General features: G+C 54.2%; 1 pseudogene; it reads left to right on the top strand.

Moving 5' to 3' along the window:
- Positions 1–1,834: 1,834 nt before the first annotated feature.
- LOC140391327 (mitochondrial ribonuclease P catalytic subunit-like) lies at positions 1,835–19,880 on the top strand (annotated as a pseudogene).
- The last annotated feature ends 3,356 nt before the right edge of the window (positions 19,881–23,236 follow it).

The following is a 23,236-nucleotide window of genomic DNA, read 5'->3' as shown; positions in this document are numbered from 1 at the left end:
TTGTTCTTTGTACATTGTTTTTATACTGTTGTTGTTTGTAATGTCAAAAATACCTCATTAAAATTGTTTATTAAAAAAAAAGAAATTCATTTGAACAAACCGGGAGGTCCCAGCTAAGAATTAGAAGCCACTGAACACAAATGAGGGGTTAAAACAGTGATAAGAATTCCCTGAAAAATAGGACCTCGTGGCCGCGGTTCTTTGTTCCTGAATTCTTGAATCATCTATCTGTTTGTTTGTGTTTAGTGATTTCTTTTGTGCTTATGCTTTTGCCGTGTGCTTGACTTGTTATGTATTGTTTGATATTTAATTTCTAAGTTTTATTCAGTTCTTATTCAAGTGTATGCCAGTGAGTAACTAACAATAAGGTCATATTTTTGACACCTCCACCAACCGGACTACCGATTCTTGTTAGAAGAGAAAAATAAGAGTCCCCACAATTTGGCGAACCAGCCAGGAGTGCTAGAAGGGACAAATCGAACATCGAAGCAATGAACCGGCAGAGCCGAAATAAGAGACCCTCTTTACAATCTGCTCCCATTTAGAGTCAGGTGATCTCCTACACATCCCTTATGAAAAAGTCCGGATTGAAATCAGCCCAAGTCCCAGTAACAGACGTCTGATGTATGATGGTATATATATATTATACGGTGGTGTAGATACATATATATTGTGATCCCCCCAACTAGAGAATAGTCTACGGCTTGAGGCCCGGGGTTAGAAAATACTATTGAAGAAAAAAGCATTGGTGTTGAAATGGTGGCTGAAAATCTGCCTACAACTTCCAGGGGTGGCTGAGCCCCACCGGATATTTCTGCAGAAGAAATGTTCCAGATAATAAAGGCTCATATAGAGCAGCGATTTGACTTGGCTGAAACCAGTACAGAGATTGAGGGAAAGTACGGTACCTCCACAGGACAATTACCCTTGGAAGATACTGAAAGCGTCTGGGGGAAAATGATGCATATGAAAGACCAACTGAAAGTACTGCACGAACATGTCCAGACAAAGAATGTCGAAACAGTAGCTTTTGCTACTGTGGAGAGAAAAATGTTACAGCAAAATGATCAAATAAAGAATTAGTTGGGTTGCAGAGAAATACAAGCTTGTATTTTCCTGAGTCAAGGTCAGATTATAAGCTTGCAGTTTGGCAATGATCCAATTTCAATTTTCAAAACAAGTTACAAGTGAAATGTTCAGATTTCTTGCAAATCTGGGTAAATAACTAAGTTGAAATCGGATAAAGGAAAAAAATAAATGATGTTGGAAAATAAATTGGAGCACGGAGGTTAACTATTTCAGCAGGCAACTTTTTGTAAGCCAACTTGTGACAATAAAGATTACTATTATTATAATGACTTATGTGTCTAAATTACTGAGTATGAGGTTTAATTGTTGATTAACAATGACACCAATTAAAAGCAGAAATTTTAAGCACACTCCAGAGGAATTTGGAACAAATGGGAGAATGTATTGTGCTATGAGACTTCTGGTGATGGTGATATGCTGAGAGGATGCACATCAGGTGGCTGTCCTCTGAACTGGGACAAAAAAAGGCACTTGTAGTTGAACTTTGCCCAAATTTCAAGTGGAAAAATCCCTCAACAACTTAAGGAGGGTAACTGAGGAAGGATGTCATTGAACGGGAGCTCAAGGGGCCGAATAGATGACAGAAGTGGCGGAACGTGCCGCGACCAGCAGGTGGACAAGATAGCAGACCCACGAGACGAAGGAGACCCGACCACCCAGGAGAGAGGGCGGCCAACAACCCGAGCCTCCCCCCCCACCACCTGGAGACGGATGGAAGAGTTTACTTATGAAGGAGCTGACCGCCATGAAGGAGGCGATCAAGACGAGAAACACAGGTGTTGGTCAAGGTGGCAGTAGCGGAGATGATGGCCACCATGCAGAAGGAAATCGACGGGCTGGGGAAAAAAGTGGCAACCCAGGAGAGGACGATCCTCGACCTGGAAAAGGCCTTGACGGACCAGAGCAACAGAATCGTCGCCCTGGAGTAGGAGGTAAAAAGGTTGGTGCCAGCCCAGGGAAACCAAAGGGAAAATGTCGAGGACCAGGAGACCAGGTCCCGACGACAAAACATCAGGATCGTGGGCCTGCCCGAAGGCACTGAGGCCAAAGACCCAACGGATTACGTTGGCCAAATGCTGGGCAACTTAGTCGGGAGAGACAGCTTCCACAAACCCCCAGTGCTTGATAGAGCGCACAGGTCGCTTAGACCAAAACCCAAGGCAGGGGAGCAGCCAAGGGCGATTATCGCAAAGCTCCAGCGATACCAGGACCGTGAAAGGATCCTGTGATGGGCACGGCAAACAAAAGCAAGCACCTGGGAAGGACATAGAATCAGAATTTACCGGGACATTGGGGCAGAACTAGCAAAATGCAGAGCCGAGTTTAATCAGGCGAAATCGGCCCTGAACAAGAATGGGGTACTTTTCAATATGCTTGTCCTGGCGAGGCTCTTGGTCACATCCCAAAAGAAGGAGCATTACTTCAACTCCCCAGAGGAAGCGAATGAGTTTGGCCGAACCAACGGCCTGGACAAGGGACAAACACGGCAAAAATGAGAACTGTACAGGGAAAGACTCTGAAAGAGCAAAACATCCATTGGACTCATTGGACAGTGAGCATGTTTGCACGGGGCTGTGCTGCCTCATTCCAGTCATAAAGGGAAGACTGGCCTTAGAAAGGAGCGGGGACTGGGGAGGGTTTAGACCAGTGTTTTTAAAACTTTTTTTGCCCGGGGCCCATTTTTACCAACCGGCCATCCTTAAGGACCCATGCCGGCCGATCTTCGTGACCTACGCTGGTCAACCTTCGCGACCCTCGCCGGCTGACCTTTGCGACCCACCATTTTCTCTTACCTTTAATACGAGAGGAGAGCCTGAGCTTATATTCTATAGTCTAGAGATGCGAAGAATGAGCAATGACCTCATTGAAACAGGCATTATTCCCTCAGGACACTACAGAGCAGATGCAGAATATAAGTTTTCCTAAGGTGGGTGATTTACAGCCTGGGGATATAGTCTGCAAATTACAATGTGATGATTTTAGACATAGCAGGGACTGGTTTAGAACAGTGGGCTAAACAGCTGGCTTGCAATGCCGAACAATGCCAGCACCGCGGGTTCAATTCCCGTACCAGCCTCCCCAAATAGGTGTCGGAATGTGACGACTAGGGGCTTTTCACAGTAACTTAATTGAAGCCGACTTGTGACAATAAGCGATTATTATTATTATTTAGATGAGGAGGAATTACTTAACTCAAAGTATTGTTAATCTTTTTAATCTCTAAAATGCACAATTAAAGAGAGTTCTGCAGACTCAACCATTGAGCATATTCAAGACAGATGCAGGAAGACTGAATTGAATTTTAAAAAAAATCTTCTCCTGCTGTGGGAAGCACAGGGATGGGAAGGAGGAAGCACGGGGAGGTGGATAATGGGGGATGCGGGGGCAGATGGGGGGGAAAGAGACATAAAAGGAACAGAAGAAAAAATGAGGTAGGTGTAGTGATCTGCATCACTGTATATACACAAGGGGTTAATGTAAATACACTACAACTAAGTAACCACTAGAGGGAGCACTAGAGATGTATATAATAGACCGACAGGAAGTCAGGAGGTCACTCTTCAAAGGAACGGCAGCTAGTGAGCAGGACACAGACAGACAGCTCTCATGTAACATCTAGTATAAGCTCTGGTGAGAGAATGAACTTACACAATATAGCATCTACTTCAACTGTAAGACTACGAGATTTATTCAGACATAAGAAATAATATATGGTACCAGGAGACTCCAGGAAAGCTTGCTAGAAGATTACACAAAAAAGAAGAAACCTCATGCTGGACATTCGACGTGGAGGGACTTCGCTGATTCAATGGCACTCATTGGAACACCACCGCAGCGGGGAACAACCGTTAATTTAAGTCATGACTGGAAAATTTTTAAACAAATGTTCGAAATGTATATTGTAGCTAGTGTTTTGAGCACGGCCTCTGAAGAAACAAAAATAGCACTGCTACTCGCAGGACATGAAGCTAGAGAAATCTATAACTGCTTTAATTACTTGAAAGGTGAAGACAACACCAAATTAGAAGTAATACTCAAACAATTTGAAGATCACTGTAACACCAATGCTGCTTTAAGACATTCAATGCTCAGAGACCAATTTACACAGGGAATGAGTGATGCGAAACTCAAACAATCATTACCAGAACAGAAAGTTTTAACGTTGGAAATCGCGATTGAAAAGTGCAGATTGCAAGAAGAAAATAATATTAAGTTTTTAACCAAGAAAGAACGCCAAAAAAGTTCTTCTCCATGGGTCTAAAGAAGTTAAAATAGCGTCTGAGCACATTTTAAACTGCCCGGGGAACAAAAGACGCAAATCTGGTTCTGCGCATGTGCAGGAAACTGCAGCCACGCATGCGCAGTTGAAAATAGCCGTTTTGTGCAAAGACCATTCTGCACATGCGCAAGCCGCGCGGACCACGCCCATTTAAAGGGGAAAAGCCCGAAAATCACAAACAAGACTCTTAAAGGCACAAATCCAAAAACTTCAACCTCAAAAGGCACAACATTGCCAGAACCTCTACCAGCAGTTGACAATAACTTCCGCTGCACCCCAGAACTAGCGATTTGCAGCACAAAATGTGAAGAGCTCAATAACAAATCCAATGCCAAAGAAGATGATTTGTTAATTAAAAGTGGAACGCTCAATAACAAATCTGAAACAACAGAAGATGATTTGTGTATCAAAGAATACTACTCAGACATGAGTTTTTCGGGTATGATCATAAAAGCATCAGCAACACGGTTGGAAAGCTCAACACGACTCTACTCATGGTAGATGAATCCAATACCATGATGCAATGGCAGATTGTTGAAAACGACGCCACACGGAGAGTACTGACCGACTCCGTTGAGAGAGCAGGGATCGACTCCACAGAGAGAACACTGCACGACTCCACACAGAGAGCAATGAAAGACTCCACAGAGAGAGCGACGCCTCCACAGAGAGCTCGTTGACAGACTCCAGAATGGAAGCAATTAAAGACTCCAGAATGCCAACCGTGCACAAAGAAGACCATGAAGGTCTGTACACCTTATCTGAGCAACCAGAAGCAGACTATGAAAGTCTACCAAGTTCACGTGAACAACAAAAAGATTATGAAAGTCTCCCCAGCACACATGAACAACAAGAAGACGATGCATGGCCAACCACTGTATGTACGAACAGCAACAACGTGATCACAATCAGCATACACGATGTGCAAGATCACAGCAAGACTGACAGATCTCAGCTCATCTGTACAGAAGCACTCAACAATCAAAGTAAAACTACCCTTGAGTCCAGTGAGACCGCATCAATTAAAACCTCATCCACTCTTGACAACCCACAAGAAACTGAAATCTTGACAACGTTGACTCCAGACGAGGAGCACCAAGAGATCAAAGATGAAGCAAATCAACCACAAATGACTCCAGAAGAGGAGCATCAAGAGATCAACGATGAAGCAAATCAACCACAAATGACTGATGTGTCCAGGATCAATGCAACATCAGATCATTCTCACAATCCTCAAGTCGAAACACTCAATGAAACATCAGATACCACAAAGGACACTGATACCAATAACTTTGAGAATGACTCAAATTATCCACATGGAACAGTCATTGAGCGCAACAAGAACAACAACAAAAACTACAAGAACAACAACAAAAACAACAACAAGAAGTACAACAAAGAGAACAACAAGCACGACAAAAACAACAATGAAAACGACAAAAACAGAAACAACAAGCACGACAAAAACAACAACAAGAACAACGAAAACAACGAAGACAGAAATGACAAAAACAACAACAATGAAACAACGACCTGTATAACATGGTACAACTCTGCACGTGAAGGACAATGTAACAGCACAGTCCAAAACAATGGCAAGAGTATAAACATAACATGGCATGACAACGAATCTCACAAATTCATATCTGCTCCACAACAAACAAGCAAACCAGTTTTCAAGGCAGATGCCATACAGAATCAATAAGCAAGCACAGGAAAAGGTCCAGGTCAGACAACAAAGATGACACCCAGAATCAATACCGCAAGCACAGAAAAAAGTCCAGGTCAGACAACAAAAGTGATTCTACAATTCAAACACCTCATGATGACTTGTTAGTCACTTAAACACAAGAACACTGATGACATTCACCACAAAATTACAATATCAACATCACCATCTCAACAACAGAAGAAGAAAGAAACTCAGCTGAATAAATGTATAAAGTTTGGACTCATAATTATTTTTTATTAAGATTGTACTCATAAATATTAATTGGCTTTGTATAGTCATCAATATCATCACAACTTGTACATATCATCATTTATCTGCCTGTTTTGCACAATTTTCTTTAACAAAGTACAGAAAATATGTAAAAAGAAAAAAGGGAGGATGTAGCGATCTGCCTCACTGTATATACACAAGGGGTGAATGTGAATACACTACAACTAAGCAACCACTAGAGGGAGCACTAGAGATGTATATAATAGACAGACAGGAAGTCAGGAGGTCACTCTTCACAGGAACGGCAGCTAGTGAGCAGGACACAGACAGACAGCTCTCATGTAACATCTAGTCTAAGCTCTGGAGAGAGAACGAACTTACAAAATAAAGCATCTACTTCAACTGTAAGACTACGAGCTTTATTCAGACATAAGAAATAATATAGTAGGTATCGTACAGGCCTCAGCAGGGGTGGAACAGGCTGAGGAAACAAGATGGTTCTGCAAGCAGCCACTTTGGAGGGTCCCCGGACAAAGGGAAACCCCGGAGTGCAGGGACGCAGCCACGTGACATACACATAGTTGGTGGCCATGTTGGGTGCCCCCTGGACAAAGGGAAACCCCGGAGTCCAGATATGTATGGTTGATCCCGTAGGAACGGGGGGACAAAACCCCCCACCAGGATTATCACCTGGAATGTTAGGGGATTTAACGGCCTGGTGAGAAAAACAATAGTCTTCGCCTATCTGAGAAACCTGAAAGCTGACATAGTCTTCCTACAGGAAACACACCTAAGGGAGAAGGTCCAACTACGGGTAAGAAAGGGCTGGGTGGGACAGACATATCACTCATGTTATGGGACGAGGGCTAAGGGAGTAGCCACATTGATTAGTAAGAGGGTGAGGTTCACGGCAACAGGAACGGTTTTAGGCCAAGGGGGACGGTACGTCATGGTCAACGGTGTCCTAGACAGGGCACCAGTAGTACTGGTTAATGTGTACCCGCCCAACTGGGATGTCACAGGCTGCATAAAAATCTCCATGGTGGAAATCCCTGACATTGACATGCACCAACTGATCATGGGGGGGGGGGGGTACTTCAACTGTGTACAGGACCCATTGACAGCCCGATCGAACCCCAGATTGGTGAATACGATGGGCATGGCCAGGAAACTGACAACATTCATGGAGCAGATGGGGCAGTGGACCCATGGCAGTTCTGACAGTCTGGTGAAAAGGAATTCTTGTCCTTTTCACCGGTCCACAAGGCAGACTCGAGAATAGACTTCTCCGCAGTGGGGAAAGCGGCACTTCCAGGAATTGTAAGAGCGGAATGCTCCGGGATAGTCATCTCCGACCACGCTCCACACTACATGGATGTGAGGTTTTATATGGGCTGTGCCCAACGCCCCACGTGGAGGTTGGACATGGACTTTTTGGCCGATAGGATCTGCCAGAAAATATCACAGGCCATCGGCGAGTACGCTACCAACAGCCGGAATGAGGAAGTCTCACCTTCCACATCCTGGGAGGCACTAAAGCCAGTGATTAGGGGAGAGATTATAGCCTGCAAGGCATGAAGAGTTAGGGAAGAGAAGGTGGCCAGGCAGCAACTGATCAACTTCATCCTGGAGGCCGACAGAAAATACTCCGAGGCCCCGACCATAGAGCTTCTGGCAGAGAGGTAAAAGCTACAAATGGACTTTAACGTGTTATCCACCAGGAAAGCAGTGCACCAACTCCACCAGACACGGGGTACCTTTTACGAACACGGGGAAAAGGCTGGCCGCCTACTGGCTCACCGGCTGAGAAAGCAGGCAGCCATGAGGGAAATAGCGCAGATAAAGGATAGCAGAGGCAGACTGGTAATCGAGTAAAAAGAGATCAACCAAACATTTGAGACATTCTACCGAGGGCTGTACACCTCCGAACCCCCGATGGTGATGCGGCGATGAAACGGTTCCTCGATGGACTGGACATGCCAGTTGTGGAGAGACGATCGGCGGGGGGGGGGGGAGTTGGAAGCACCAATAGGACTGAGAGAGATCATGGAGAGTATCAGCTCCATGCAGGCGGGGAATGCGCCGGGGCCTGATGGGTTCCCAGTGGACTTCCATAAGAAATTCACACCAGCCCGGGCCCCACACCCATGGGACATGTTTGCAGACTCGGTGGCGAGAGGCACCCTGCCTCTTACACTAACACAGGCCACGACGTAGCTGAGACCCAAGAAAGACAAGGACCCGACATAGACCCAGTTCACTTCTGAATTAAGATACTCGCATATGTCCTGGCCAAGAGACTGGAGAACTGAGTACCAGAGGTAGTTGCAGAGAACCAGACGAGCTTTATCAAGGATAGGCAGCTAATTGCGAACATCAGGTGACTGCTGAAAGTAATAATGACCCCATCCAGAGAGAGAACACCAGAGGTGATCATCTCCCCGGACGCAGAAAAGGCTTTCAACCGAGTCGAATGGAAGTAACCTCATTGAGGTACTGGAACGGTTTGGGCTGGGAACGGGGTACACCTTGTGGGTTAAACTCTTGTACAACGCTCCCAAGGTGAGCGTTCAGACCAACACCACCAGCTCTGAATACTTCCAGCTGCACAGAGACACAAGGCAGGGATGCCCACTGTCCCCGCTATTTTTCACCCTCGCAATTGAACCAGTCGCGATCGCTCTGTGAAAATCTGGAAGGGTACAAAGAGGAGGCAGAGAGCACAGAGTTTCATTCTATGCAGATGACCTGCTCCTCTACGTCTCAGACCCACAGAATGGCCTGAAAGCAATTATACAGTTTGGAGCCTTCTCGGGCTACAAACTCAACCTGAGCAAGGGCGAGGCATTCCTGGTGAACCCGAACAGGGGAGGGACAGAGCTGGAGGGACTACCATTCAAACCAGCCCTAAACACATTCCGCTACCTGGGGATCCAGATAGCTCATGACTGGAAACAGATCCACAAGTGGAACCTTTCCAGCCTGGTGGAGTGAGTAAAAAAGGACCTACAGAGATGGGATGCACTCCAGCTTTCCCTGGGGAGGAGAGTGCAGACGATCAAAATGAATGTCCTGCCGAGGTTCCTCCTCCTGTTGAGATCCATACTGATCTTCATCCCCGGGGCCTATTTCCACAAAGTAGACAAAATGATTATGGTGTTTTTGTGGGGGGATAAGAACCAGAGGACCCCTAAGTCAACGCTGCAAAGGCGGAAAAACATGGGCTGTCTAGCCTTACCGAACCTACAGTGCTACCACTTGGCGGCCCCAGCCGAGGGGGTGAGGAGTTGCATAAGAGAGCCAACCATGGAATGGGTGAGGCTGGAGGAGTCCTCCTACAAGGTAATGACCCTCCAAACACTAGCCACGGCAGCGCTCCCCCCCACCCCACCAAAGCACACATCCAGCCCAGTGGTGGTAGCCACATTGAAGACATGGAATCAAATGAGGCAACATTTTGGCCGAACCGAGATGTCCTCCATAGCCCCCATCTGCGACAATCACAAATTCACGCTGGACATTGCTCGACTCCACCCTTAAAAAGTGAAGACAAGATGGGGGGACGTTAGCAGTTAGGGACCCTACATAGGGGACAGACTTGCGACCTTAGATGTACTAACAGAGGATCAGGAATTTCCGTTGGGACAGGAGCTGAGGCACCTCCAGATTAAGCACTTTCTCTCTAAGGAGACGGCAAGGTACCCCAGGGCCTGAGAGACACTCTCCTAGAGGAGCTAATCAACATGGGCAATAAGGAGGAGGGGAATTGTGGGAACATGTATGGACGGTTACTAGATAGTGCAAGACTACCACTGACAAAACTAGACGGAAATGGGAGGGTGAACTGGGGCTGGAAGTGGGTGGGGACTCTAGAGCGAAGCACTGAGCAGGGTCTGCTCCACTTCCTCCTGCGCTACGCTCAGCCTTATGCAGTTCAAAGTGGTGCATAGAGCCCACCTGTCTAGAACTCGAATGAACAGGTTCTTCCCGGAGGTGGAGGATAAATGTGAACGGTGTCAGGGAGGCCCGGCCAACCACAACAACATATTCTGGGCCTGCCCCAGACTTGGGTTCTGGACAGCCTTCTTCGAGGCGATGTCTAAGGTTGTGGGGGTGTTCATTTTGATCCCATTTTCCAGCACCTGTTCCATAGCCTTGCAGTTTACAGCACTTTAGATTAGATATCCAGGTATCTTTCAAATGAGTTGAGTAATTCAGCCTGAACCATCAATTTAGGCAGTGAATTCCAGACATGCACCAACCTCTGGATGAACCAGATTATCCTCATGTCCTCTGTTATCTTCTACCATTCATCTTAAATCTATGCCCCCTGGTAATTGGCCCCTCTGCTAGGGGAAACAAGTCTTTCCTGTCCTGGCTCTCATAATTTTGTACACTTAAATTATGTCTCCCCAATAGCCTCCTGTGTTCTAAGATAGGGTTTGTCAAAGTGCTGGTCGCGGGCCACCTGTGGTGGTCCTGACCTCGGGAGAAGCGCCCAAAGGGCTAGTAACTTGGAGAGTGTAAGTTATTATTGAATAGCATCCTTTCACTCTCGATGAAGGTATGGTGTTGAGCTGATGTTTAGTTGGAGGCTGAGTTTAAAGAGAGCAGCCGCTTCCACCACTGCTCACCATGTCGGCACAGACACCCGCGGCGTTGTTCCCCATTTGCAGCGTGTCATTGGGTTTCTGCTCGCACCGCACCAAGGTGCAGCGAGGCTGTTATCCTGTTGCTGTGCACCTCGTTCAAAGTTTTAATGTCAACTGGGCACCAACAGAGTGATGGAAGCAAGCGGAAAGCAACAAATGCTAAACAAGAAATAGCTGCTCACAGGGGCGACACCGACTTTTTGTTTCCTTTATTCAGAACCGGGACAGCCAGAACAAGTGAAGAGTTCGCAAAAAGCTAAACGGGCGACATATTGGCTGATGTTTCAACAGCAGCTAAAGTTGCAATAACGTCAATTCCAATGAAGCCTTTCAGGATAGACGAGTGAAAGAAATTGAAAGCAGAATGGTATAATAAAACTCGGTTTGAAGTAAGCATGGTGGAAAAACTATTGTCTACGTGTGCTGAATTTGATGTGGCTAAATCACTATTAGATTTTGTGACAATGGAAACTGGTACTGTTGAGTATGAACTCCTGAAGTACTTGGCATTGTGTGTCCTAAAGAAATGTCTGAGCGAGGTGCTCGATTTATATGTCATTATGCAAACTAGATTCTAAGTATTGGACGTTGGAGATTACAGCCTTTTCACCAGTGGTTTTAGTAAGACGATCGTTGGAGAGAGGCTCAGGGGCGTCATTCTCCGACCCCCCAGCGGGTTGGAGAATGGCCGTTGGCCGCCGTGAATCCCGCCCCCGCCGGTTGGCGAAGTCTCCGAAGGGAGAAAAGTCGGCGGGGCGTTAATGGCGCCGCTGCCGCGGAGAATGCCACGGGTCTGCGCAAGGCAGCCGATTTTGGGCCTGCCGATATTCTCCCGTCCGGATGGGCCGAAGTCCCGTCGACGTGATGACGGGTCACGTCGACGTAAATCAAACCTCCTTTAAATCGGCGTCAACCTGTGCTCCAGGTTCACGCCGACCAGCATGGAGGTGAGTGACGGCCTGGGGGGTTGGCTGCTGGGCAGGCGATGGCGTGGCCGCAGTCTGAATGTGTGGGGAGAGGTGCGTCTAGGGTTGTGTGTGTGTGTGTGCGGCGGGGGGGGCGGGGGGGTGGTTAGAGTGGGCTGGGCTCCGGGGGTGTGCTGGGAGGGGGGTCCGTGCCGGGGAGGAGGATGGGGTCCGTGCCAGGGAGGAGGATGGGGGGTCCGTGCCGGGGAGGGGGATGGGGGGCCCGTGCCGGGGAGGGGGATGGGGGGTCCGTGCCGGGGAGGAGGATGGGGGGTCCGTGGCAGGGAGGGGGATGGGGGTCAGTGACGGGGAGGGGGATGGGGGGTCCGTGTCGGGGAGGAGGATGAGGGGTCCGTGCTGGGGAGGGGGATGGGGGGTCCGTGCCGGGGAGGGGGATGGGGGGGGGTCCATGCCGGGGAGGAGGATGGGGGGACCGTGCCGGGGAGGGGGATGGGGGGGACCGTGCCGGGGAGGGGGCTGGGGGGTCCGTGCCGGGGAGGAGGATGGGGGGTCCGTGCCGGGGAGGGAGATGGGTGTCCGTGCTGGGGAGGAGGATGAGGGGTCCGTGCCGGAGAGGGGGATGGGGGGTCCGTGCCGGGGAGGAGGATGGGGGGTCTGTGCCGGGGAGGGGGATGGGGGGTCCGTGCCGGGGAGGAGAATGGGGGGTCCGTGCCGGGGAGGAGAATTGGGGGTCCGTGCCGGGGCGGGGGATGGGGGGTCCGTGCCGGGGAGAGGGATGGGGGGGGGGGTCCGTGCTGGGGAGGAGGATGGGGGGACCGTGCCGGGGAGGGGGATGTGGGGTCCGTGCCGGGGAGGAGGATGGGGGGTCCGTGCCGGGGAGGAGGATGGGGGGTCCGTGCCGGGGAGGGAGATGGGGGGTCCGTGCTGGGGAGGGGGATGGGGGGTCCGTGCCGGGGAGGAGGATGGGGGGTCTGTGCCGGGGAGGGGGATGGGGGGTCCGTGCCGGGGAGGAGGATGGGGGGTCCGTGCCGGGGCGGGGGATGGGGGGTCCGTGCCGGGGAGGGGGATGGGGGGTCTGTGCCGGGGAGGGGGATGGGGGGTCCGTGCCGGGGAGGGGGATGGGGGGCCCGTGCCGGGGAGGGGGATGGGGGGTCCGTGCCGGGGAGGAGGATGGGGGGTCCGTGGCGGGGAGGGTGATGGGGGGTCAGTGCCGGGGAGGGGGATGGGGGGTCCGTGTCGGGGAGGAGGATGAGGGGTCCGTGCTGGGGAGGGGGATGGGGGGTCCGTGCCGGGGAGGGGGATGGGGGGGGTCCATGCCAGGGAGGAGGATGGGGGGACCGTGCCGGGGAGGGGGATGGGGGGACCGTGCCGGGGAGGGGGCTGGGGGGTCCGTGCCGGGGAGGAGGATGGGGGGTCCGTGCCGGGGAGGGAGATGGGTGTCCGTGCTGGGGAGGAGGATGGGGGGTCCGTGCCGGAGAGGGGGATGGGGGGTCCGTGCCGGGGAGGAGGATGGGGGGTCTGTGCCGGGGAGGGGGATGGGGGGTCCGTGCCGGGGAGGAGAATGGGGGGTCCGTGCCGGGGAGGGGGATGGGGGGTCCGTGCCGGGGAGGGGGATGGGGGGGGGGGTCCGTGCTGGGGAGGAGGATGGGGGGACCGTGCCGGGGAGGGGGATGGGGGGACCGTGCCGGGGAGGGGGATGTGGGGTCCGTGCCGGGGAGGAGGATGGGGGGTCCGTGCCGGGGAGGGAGATGGGGGGTCCGTGCTGGGGAGGGGGATGGGGGGGTCCGTGCCGGGGATGAGGATGGGGGGGTCTGTGCCGGGGAGGGGGATGGGGGGGTCCCTGCCGGGGAGGAGGATGGGGGGTCCGTGCCGGGGCGGGGGATGGGGGGTCCGTGCCGGGGAGGAGGTTGGGGGGTCCGTGCCGGGGAGGAGGATGGGGGGTCCGTGCCGGGGCGGGGGATGGGGGGGTCCGTGCCTGGGAGGGGGATGGGGGGTCTGTGCCGGGGAGGGGGATGGGGGGGGGTCCGTGCTGGGGAGGAGGATGGGGGGTCCGTGCTGGGGAGGAGAATGGGGGGTCTGTGCCGGGGAGGGGGATGGGGGGCCCGTGCCGGGGAGGAGGATGGGGGGTCCGTGCCGGGGCGGGGGATGGGGGGTCCGTGCCGGGGAGGGGGATGGGGGGAGTCCGTGCCGGGGAGGAGGATGGGGGGTCCCTGCTGGGGAGGGGGATGGGGGGGGGCCCGTGCCGGGGAGGAGGATGGGGGGTCCGTGCCGGGGAGGGGGATGGGGAGTCCGTGCCGGGGAGGGGGTTGGGGGGTCCGTGCCGGAGAGGGGGATGGGGGTCCGTGCCAGGGAGGTGGATGGGGGGTCCGTGCCGGGGAGGAGGATGGGGGGTCCGTGCCGGGGAGGGGGATGGGGGGTCCGTGCCGGGGAGGAGGATGGGGGCTCCGTGCCGGGGAGGAGGATGGGGGGTCCGTGCCGGGGAGGAGGATGGGGGGTCCGTGCCGGGGAGGAGGATGGGGGGTCCGTGCCGGGGAGGGGGATGGGGTGTCCGTGCTGGGGAGGGGGATGGGGGGTCCGCGCCGGGGAGGAGGATGGGGGGTCCGCGCCGGGGAGGAGGATGGGGGGTCCGTGCCGGGGAGGGGGATGGGGGGTCCGTGCCGTGGAGGAAGATGGGCGGTCCGTGCCGGGGAGGGGGATGGGGGGTCCGTGCCGGGGAGGAGGATGGGGGGTCCGTGCCGGGGAGGGGGATACGAGGGCAAGTGAGTTGGGCCACCTGGCCAGGTGCCAGCTTCCAACAGTTGGACCCATGCGGTCCATGCCACCTGGCTGGGGGGAGGAGGGGACCCCACCCCACCAGGCCGTCATGTTTTCCGATCATCCAGCGATGTTGGCCGCCGTGGCGGCAGCCGCTAATGTCTATGTTGCCCTGGATGAGGAGGAGGAGGAGGAGGAGGAGCGTGCCAGAGAGGGGGCGCAGGCTGCCGCAGAGGGGCAGGTGGCAGGCGGCAGCCGCCCAGGCTGGAGGGACACCTGACCGACAGGACGAGGAGGGGGAGGAGGACGTCACGGCCCCACGGCAATGGAGGCACCCGAGGGCGCCCCGTGTGTACCGGCCCCGGCAGTCATACCAGGACCTCACACACCGGGAATGCAGGAGGAGACTCCGGATGAGGCGGGAAGCCGTGGCACACATCTGCCACCTGCTGGCACACCTGTCACCGCGTGGCACTGGCGGGGGACACCCTCTCCCCGTGTCCGTCAAGATTACGGTGGCCCTGAACTTTTATGCAACGGGGTCATTCCAGGCACTGAGTGGGGACCTGTCCGGCATATCGCAGACATCGGTGCATCGGTGCATCCGGGCAGTGACAGATGCCCGATATGCCATGGCGCACCGCTACATCCGCTTCCCTGTGGACCGGGCCAGCCAAGATGCCCGGGCCGTGGGCTTCTCTGCCGTGGCCAGGTTCCCCATGGTCCAGGGCGCGATTGATGGGATGCACGTCGCCGTGCGGCCACCTGTAGATAACAGGGCCATATTCACCAATAGGAAGGGGACCTATTTGATGAACATACAGGTGGTCTGCGACCACCGCATGATGATCCTGCACGTTTGCGCCCGTTACCCAGGCAGTGTACACGACTCATACGTGTTGTCGCGGTCATCCATCCCCGGCATGTACGAGGGACGCCATCCCCGGCTGAGGGGCTTGTTGCTGGGCGACAGGGGCTACCCATTGCGATCATGGCTGATGACGCCTATACGGAGGCAACTCAATGAGGCGGAGAACCGCTACAATAATGCCCATGTAGCGACAAGGGGAGTGATAGAGAGGTGCTTTGGCGTGCTGAAGATGCGTTTCAGGTGCCTGGACCTCTCTGGGGGCGCCCTCCAGTATCCGTCAGATAGGGTCGGCCGCATCATTGTGGTGTGCTGCGTCCTGCACAACATAGCCCAGCAGAGGGGCGATGTGCCGCAGGCAGAGGAGGGGCGGAGTGGAGGAACAGCAGGAAGAGGCGCAATCCTCCCCAGATGAGGGGGATGGGGGGCAATGGTCAGGCAGACAGGGTAGACACAGGCGGGTGGCTGTCCACCGTTACCGGCTGGCCCAGCGGGCACGGGACAGGCTGATAGCCGCCCGCTTCACTGACTAGATGGGCGTGGGAATCGGGTAGTACGGCCACAGACCGCACACCATGGCAACAGCCGACCACCCACACCCCCCACCCATCCACCCACCCAGCACCCTCACCCCCCTCCCCAACCCCACCCACCCCACCCGCATGCACACCACCCCCCCATTGCCGATCCACCTGCGGCACAATGGCCGGGCTCACACAGTTGCGGGTGGACGCGTGTCTATCGCAGGCCATGGAGGATGATGACAACCCGCCCTGCGATGAGCTCCTGGCTCCACATCGTTGGACTATGTCTGACCCATGGCCACAGTACCACCATCCACCCGGACCATCCCTGCATGCGGCTGTGACACTGCAGCGCACGGTCCCGTCCTCTGCCCGGGGGATGTTGATGGCGGCCCAGGGGGAAGGGGCAGACTCACCTGGGGCTGAGGTAAGACCACCCCTCACACACACACTTGCACTCAACGTACATGACACCCCCGCACGCTTTGGACAGAGCACAAAGGCAGCTTCTGTAGGTGTAACATTGACTTTAATAACCAAAGGAGTTCATGCACGTGCCCTAGCCCCTAAAACTCATCTGTGCCCTGCACCCGTGCCAACTTACTCAGTGTCTAATTGTTTGGCCTTACGGGCCCTTTGACTACGTCTACGTGGTTCCCCAGATGGCACAGCAGAACTGGAGGTGGACTCCTGTGATTCCTGCCCTCTGACACTGGACCCCTTTGGCGGCCGTTTCCTGGGGCGTCCTGGCCTAGATGGGCCAGGCTGCGGCCCGGGCGACTGGGATGACGAGCTGCCAGCCTGTCCTGCCCGTTGCCCACCCGATGAACCTGGGACGGAAGGGGGGGAGTCCGAGGTGTCGCGGTGTTCCCGGACCTCCCCTACAGGTAGACCCGGGACGGACCACACCACCTCCTCCTCCCTCGGGGTGCCCGATGGCCCCCAGGCCTCTACATGGGTGGGGGATGCGAACGGACTGGCCATCTGACGCCCCCCCGACATCTGGCGCTGCCAGTCCTGGAGGCCTGTGCTGGTATCGACAGGGGTCTGCAGGTTTGCAGCCATGGAGCCCAGGGGATTGGCAAACCCTGTCTGTGACTGTGCGACGCCGGCTCGCACATGGCCAATGGCGCCGATGCCCTCAGCGATGGCCTGCTGAGACTGGGCTATGGCCTGCAGAGACTGGGCTATGGCCTGCTGAGACTGGGCCATGGCCTGCAGAGACTGGGCTATGGCCTGCTGAGACTGGGCCATGGCCTGCTGAGACTGGGCTATGGCCTGCTGAGACTGGGCCATGGCCTGCAGAGACTGGGCCATGGCCTGCAGAGACTGGGCCATGGCGTTGAGCGCCTCTGCCATCTGGCGCTGGCACTGGCTCATGGCCTCCTGTGAGAGGGCAGCCATGTCCTGGGCCACAGACGCCGCCTGCACGGAAAGCCCCAGGCCTCGCAAACCGTTCCCCATGTCTGACACCGTCGCACCCATTGCCTCCACCGCGGACGCCACCCGTGCGGTGTCGGCCTGGGTGGCACGTATGACCGGCACCACTCCCAGCTCCTGGACGCGGGTGGACTCCTCCACCTGCGACCGCAGCCGCCGCAAGCCGGCCGTCACCCTCTTCGCTCGTCTCCGGGTCGGTGGTTGCATCGGATCTATGGGTGGATGTGGTAACTCCAGGAACTCGGGATCCATCTGGGCGGCAGATGTTCGCTTGGGCTGGGCTGCCCTCTGACCGCCCGGCCCCTCTGCTGCTCCTACCTCCACCTGCTGTACCGGGACGGCTGTGTTGTGCGCACCAGTGAGTGTACCAGACGCCTCATCACTAAAGTGCCCAACCGAGGTGAGTGTTTCTGCGATGGTGGAGGGTGTTGGTGACAGCAGTGGCGTTGTGTCGTGCTCTTCGTTCCACTCTGAGTCCATGGCACTTTGGGGTGGGGGTTCGTCTCCACCCATCCACTCTGTGTCGCTGTCCGGTATTTCGTCTTCCTGGGCAGTGCTGTCCCGGGTAGGGGTGTCCGGGGTAGGGGGGTCCTGGGTAGTGGTGTCCTGGGTAGTGGTGTCCTGGGTAGTGGTGTCCTGGCTCGGCTGTGACGGGGGCCTGTGGCTGCCCCTCTCGTCGCTGGGTGGCGCACGCCTGCGTCGTCGCACCCGCACGTGACGGGGGCGTCGTCTCCCTGTTGCTCCAGGTCTCTCCGTCTCCCGTGGTCTCCAAGGGACATCCTGCGGGCGTCGCATGCCGGAGGGTCCGGGTCTCTCCGTCTCCAGTGGTGTGCGAGGGGCATCCTGCGGGCGTCGCATGCCGGAGGGTCCGGGTCTCTCCGTCTCCCGTGGCCTCCGAGGGGCATCCTGCGGGCGGTCTGCATCTGCGGGGATGGGTGCCTGGACGTTTGCTCCTGCGATACACAATGAAGCATGCATGGTTAGACACGCAGGCAGTGATCAGGTGATATGGGGGAGGGGGATATAGGAGAGGGGGGATATGGGGACGGGCTGTCGGTGGCTCACTTGCTAGTTCGCCCCTGACCTCTGCATCGGCAACCTGCGCGTGTATTGCAGAGGTTAAGGTTAGGGCTGGAGTCACTTGGGGATATGGGGGTTATGGGGGAGGGGGGATATGGGGGATATGGGGGAGGGGGGATATGGGGGATATGGGGGAGGGGGGATATGGAGGATATGGGGAGGGGGATATGGGGAGGGGGGATATGGGGGGTGTGGGGGAGGGGGATATGGAGGATATGGGGAGGGGGGATATGGGGGATATGGGGGAGGGGGATATGGGGGATATGGGGGAGGGGGGATATGGGGAGGGGGATATGGGGGAGGGGGGATATGGGGAGGGGGATATGGGGCTGGGGGGATATGGGGGAGGGGGGATATGGGGGAGGGGGGATATGGGGAGGGGGGATATGGGGAGGGGGATATGGGGGAGGGGGGATATGGGGAGGGGGATATGGGGCTGGGGGGATATGGGGAGGGGGGATATGGGGGAGGGGTGATATGGGGAGGGGGGATATGGGGGAGGGGGGATATGGGGGAGGGGGGATATGGATATCAAGCAGGGGAGGCTCACCCTGCCTGCTCTGACGAGGTTGTTCACCTTCTTGTGGCACTGGGTGCCTGTCCGTGGTGTCAGGGCCGCAGCGGTGACGGCCTCTGCCACTTCTCTCCACAGACGCTGGCTGTGGCGTGGGGCAACTCTGCGGCTGTGCCCGGGATACAGGGCCTCCCTCCTCTGCTCCACTGCGTCCAGGAGCGCCTCCACATCGCGTGACTCGAACCTCGGGGCTGAGCGGCGGCCAGCCATCCGGTCGGGTGTTCCGGTCGGGTGGGGGGGGAGCAGCGCATCGTTATGAGCCGTCACGCCGTGCAGCGTGTATGACACTGCATGGCGTGAAACACGTGAACAAGCGCGGATCCCGTCACGTCGCTGCTAGCCCATTTCGGATGGAGACTTCGCAACCATTTTTGCGGCGTGACGCAAGTCGGATTTGCGCCGTTTTTTGCGCCGATTGGCGGACTTTGCGCTGATAACGGAGAATTTCGCCCCTGATGTTTTCAGATTCAATTTAAAAAATGATTAACCCATCACCAAGGAATTATGAAGATATCATTATTTCTGCCCTCTGGTATAAAAACGTAGAAACTGCTTGGAGTTTAAAGATGTGGAAGGCATAAACTTGAAAACAAATGGTGATACCTTACTAGCATTTTTTGATTGCGGTAAGTCATTTTGTGATGATCAATATGAAAATAAGATGATGTATATCCTTTCTTACCTGAGAGACGATCAGATTTATCCTGGGGAACATTTAATGCACAGCATTCATCCATGGTTTGAGAGGTAAATATTTAGTTACAATGCCCTTTTTCATAGTTGGTTTCAAATTTGTTGCTAAATTTCAACATGTATTTGAATATTGGGTTAAGTGCAATAAAAACAAAGGGCGACATGGTGGCACAGCAGTTAACACTGCTGCCTCACAGTGGCAGTGACCCGGGTTCGATTCCGAGCTTGGGGACTGTCTGTGTGGAGTTTGCACTTTCTCCCCGTGTCTACGTGGGTTTCCTCCGAGTACTCCAGTGTCCTCCCACAGTCTAAAGATGTGAGGGTTAGGTGGATTGGTCATGCTCGAATTCCCCCCATGGTGTCCAAAAGGTTAGGTGGGGATAGGATGGAGGAGTGGGCCTAGGTACGATGCTCTTTCAGGGGGTCAATGCAGACTCGATGGGCTGAATAGCCTCATTCTGCACTGCAATGATTCTATGATTCAATGAACAGCCACTTCCAGTTTTTCCACTGAAAATGGCAGCCGCTGCTGCCTTTTAAAGTGGAAATAAATGAGTCTGTGTGGCATCTTCCAGCCAGAAGCTGGCAACAGAGAGCAATTCATGTGCCCTGCACGTACACTTGACGTCAAGTGCTCTCCAGCTACATGCTTTTGGCACCAAATCACGGAACAGTGTAGCTTCCATTATCCAGCTGCTGGCAAGCAAGGCAAGTGAACTGTGAAGACTAATGGTTTTCTTAAAAGTAAGAGATGACCAGAGACTCAAACAGGCAGTTCACCTATTGGACAAGATCTCACAACAGAATCTGTTGGAGTGAGCTGCCCAGGAGAGTCCAGGGCAGGACAGACCAGTGTTAGTGTCAGCTCTGTACAGAGCTGCAGCTCCTCAGGTTAACATCCTGCAAAGAAGAAACTTAACTGGGAACAAAGCAGTATAACAATGATTTCTTGAGGTATGGTTTTGTCAATTGTGCCAATGCAAATAAGGATGCAAATCTCATACATGTTATATGCAGGGAAGTTATGGCAAATGAGAGGGGAAGGTTCAGATTTTGAAAGAGAAGCGGTGGGTGAAAAATTCTTTTGAGGTTGAGACCATAGTCAGTTGTTAACTTAGGGCTGACTCCAAATTAACGCTGTTGTAGCTGACCTGTAATATCACATTAAAACATGCCAAAAGCCCATGCGGCTTTCAGCATTCTGATGTAGCATCTCCCAGGAGTATCCAGAGCTGAGTAAAATGCACACTTTGTTGCTATTGTCCTTCACGATGATGGTCAAGTATAAGAAGACAGCAGCAAAAGAGTTAGGTGGATTTTCTGTTCTCATAAGATGAAGACAACACAAAGGAACTGGCTGAAGTCTGCCCCTAATATGTGCATTGCCCTCTCCTCCTTTGAACCTGACTCAAGTGAGATCGTGAGGACCAAGTAGGCTCCCCTTTTGCATTAGAGATAAGTATCATGAAGGTTGGTCAACATGGGTTGTGAGGGTCAGCTGACATGGGTCCCCAAGGTGGGCCAGTTGGCAAAAGTGGGTCCCGGGAAGAAAAGTTTGAAAAACTCTGTTCTAAGGAAAACAACCCTGGCCCATCCAATCTCTCCTCATAGCTATCATTTTCAAGCCCTGGTAAGATTCTTGTAAATCTCCTCTGCATTCTCTCCAGAGCCATTATGTTGTTCCTGTATTGTGGTGACCAGAACTGGAGCCAAAACTTCAGCTGTGGCCTAACCAGCATTTCATGCAATTCCATCATTACATCCCTGCTTTTATATTCAATATTTCGCCCAATAAAGGAAAGCATTCCATAAGCTTACACACCATGTTTGCTTACCTTTAATGCATGTCCACCTGCCCTGCCACCTTCAAGGGCCTGTGGACATGCTCTCCAATGTCTCTCACAGCCTCTGTCCCTCTTAATATCTTCCTGTTTATTGAATATTCCCTTGCTTTGGTTTGCCCTCCCCAAATGCATCACCTCAAACTTTTCTAGATTGAATTCCGTTTGCCACTCCTCTGCCCACTGAAGCAAACCACTGTTATAATTCTGGTGTTGACAGCTATATTCTTCACTAACTGCACGGCCAATTTTTGTGTCATCTGCAAATTTACCACTCATGCCACCCACAAACAGGAATGGCCAAACATGGAGGGAACACCACTGCAAACAGTTTTCCATTCGCAAAATCATCCATCGATCATTGCCCTTTGTTTCCTGTCACTGAACCAATTTTGGATCCAAACTGTCATCTTCTCCTATATCCCATGAGCCCCCATGGGTGGGATTCTCTGAAAATGTCCCCACACCGGCGGGAAAACCGGCGCCAATGACTCCAGCGTCAACGGCCCCCCAAAGTGAGGAATTCTCACCTTCCTAGGGGGCTAGGTGGCGCCGGAGTTGTCCCTGCCACTCCAGCCACCACCGAAGGGCAGGCGTGTGTTCGCGCATGTGTGGAACGGCCGGCGTGATCTCGCGCATGCGCAGACCAGCTGGCGTATTTCCGCGCAAGCACAGGGATCCCTTCTCCACACCAGCCCTCGGGCAATATGGCGGAGCCCTACAGGGGCCCGGAGCGGAGGAAAGAACCAGCCTGCCCACAGATCGGTAGGCCCCGATCGTGGGTCAGGCCACCATGGGGCCCCCCCCTCGGGGTCGAATCCCCCGTGCCTCCCCTCGCACCCCCAGGACCTCCCCCGCACACTTACCTGCCAGGTCCCACCGTGTGTGAGGTGAGTAATTCACGCCGGCGGGACTGGCCAGAAATGCACAGCCACTCGGCCCATCGGGGCCCGGAGAATCGCTGGGGAGGCCGCTGCCAACAGCCCCCGACCAGCGTGGCAGGAATCCCACCAGCCCCCGAAAAACGGCACCGGAGAATAGGGCAGCCGGCGTCGGGTCGGGATTGGCGCCACCCTCCGGGGATTCTCCGACCCTGCGCAGGATCAGAGAATCCCGGCCCATGTTTCTGACCAGTCTGTCATGTGGGATCTTGCCAAATGCATTACTGAAATCCATGTAGACAATATCCACTGCACTACCATCATTAATACCCCATGTTACTTTCTCAAAAAAATATATTAAATTAGTGAGACTCAGGGCGGGATTCTCCATTTCTAGGACTAAGTGTTGATGGCAACGCAGAATCCGTGGACTTTCACGACAGAAAAACCGGCGCCACACCTGGACCGATTCCGCTACCGTGGAGGGGCTGGCACCAGCCTCACATGGAACACAATCGATTCCAATGGCAAACGGGGCAGGATTCACCGGGTCCGTGATTGACACTCAGAGGCTGACAAGCAGCAGCTGCATATACACGATCCCCATACACACTCATCCCAGCCAACAAGATGGCACTTGCTGCGCTGGAGCTTGCCCATACAGCTGATGTGTCAGCTGCGACCCGAGGGCA

Source organism: Scyliorhinus torazame, chromosome 15 (genome assembly GCF_047496885.1).
Source record: "Scyliorhinus torazame isolate Kashiwa2021f chromosome 15, sScyTor2.1, whole genome shotgun sequence".
Classification (NCBI taxonomy): domain Eukaryota; kingdom Metazoa; phylum Chordata; class Chondrichthyes; order Carcharhiniformes; family Scyliorhinidae; genus Scyliorhinus; species Scyliorhinus torazame.
This window is presented reverse-complemented; position numbering and strand designations above follow the sequence as displayed.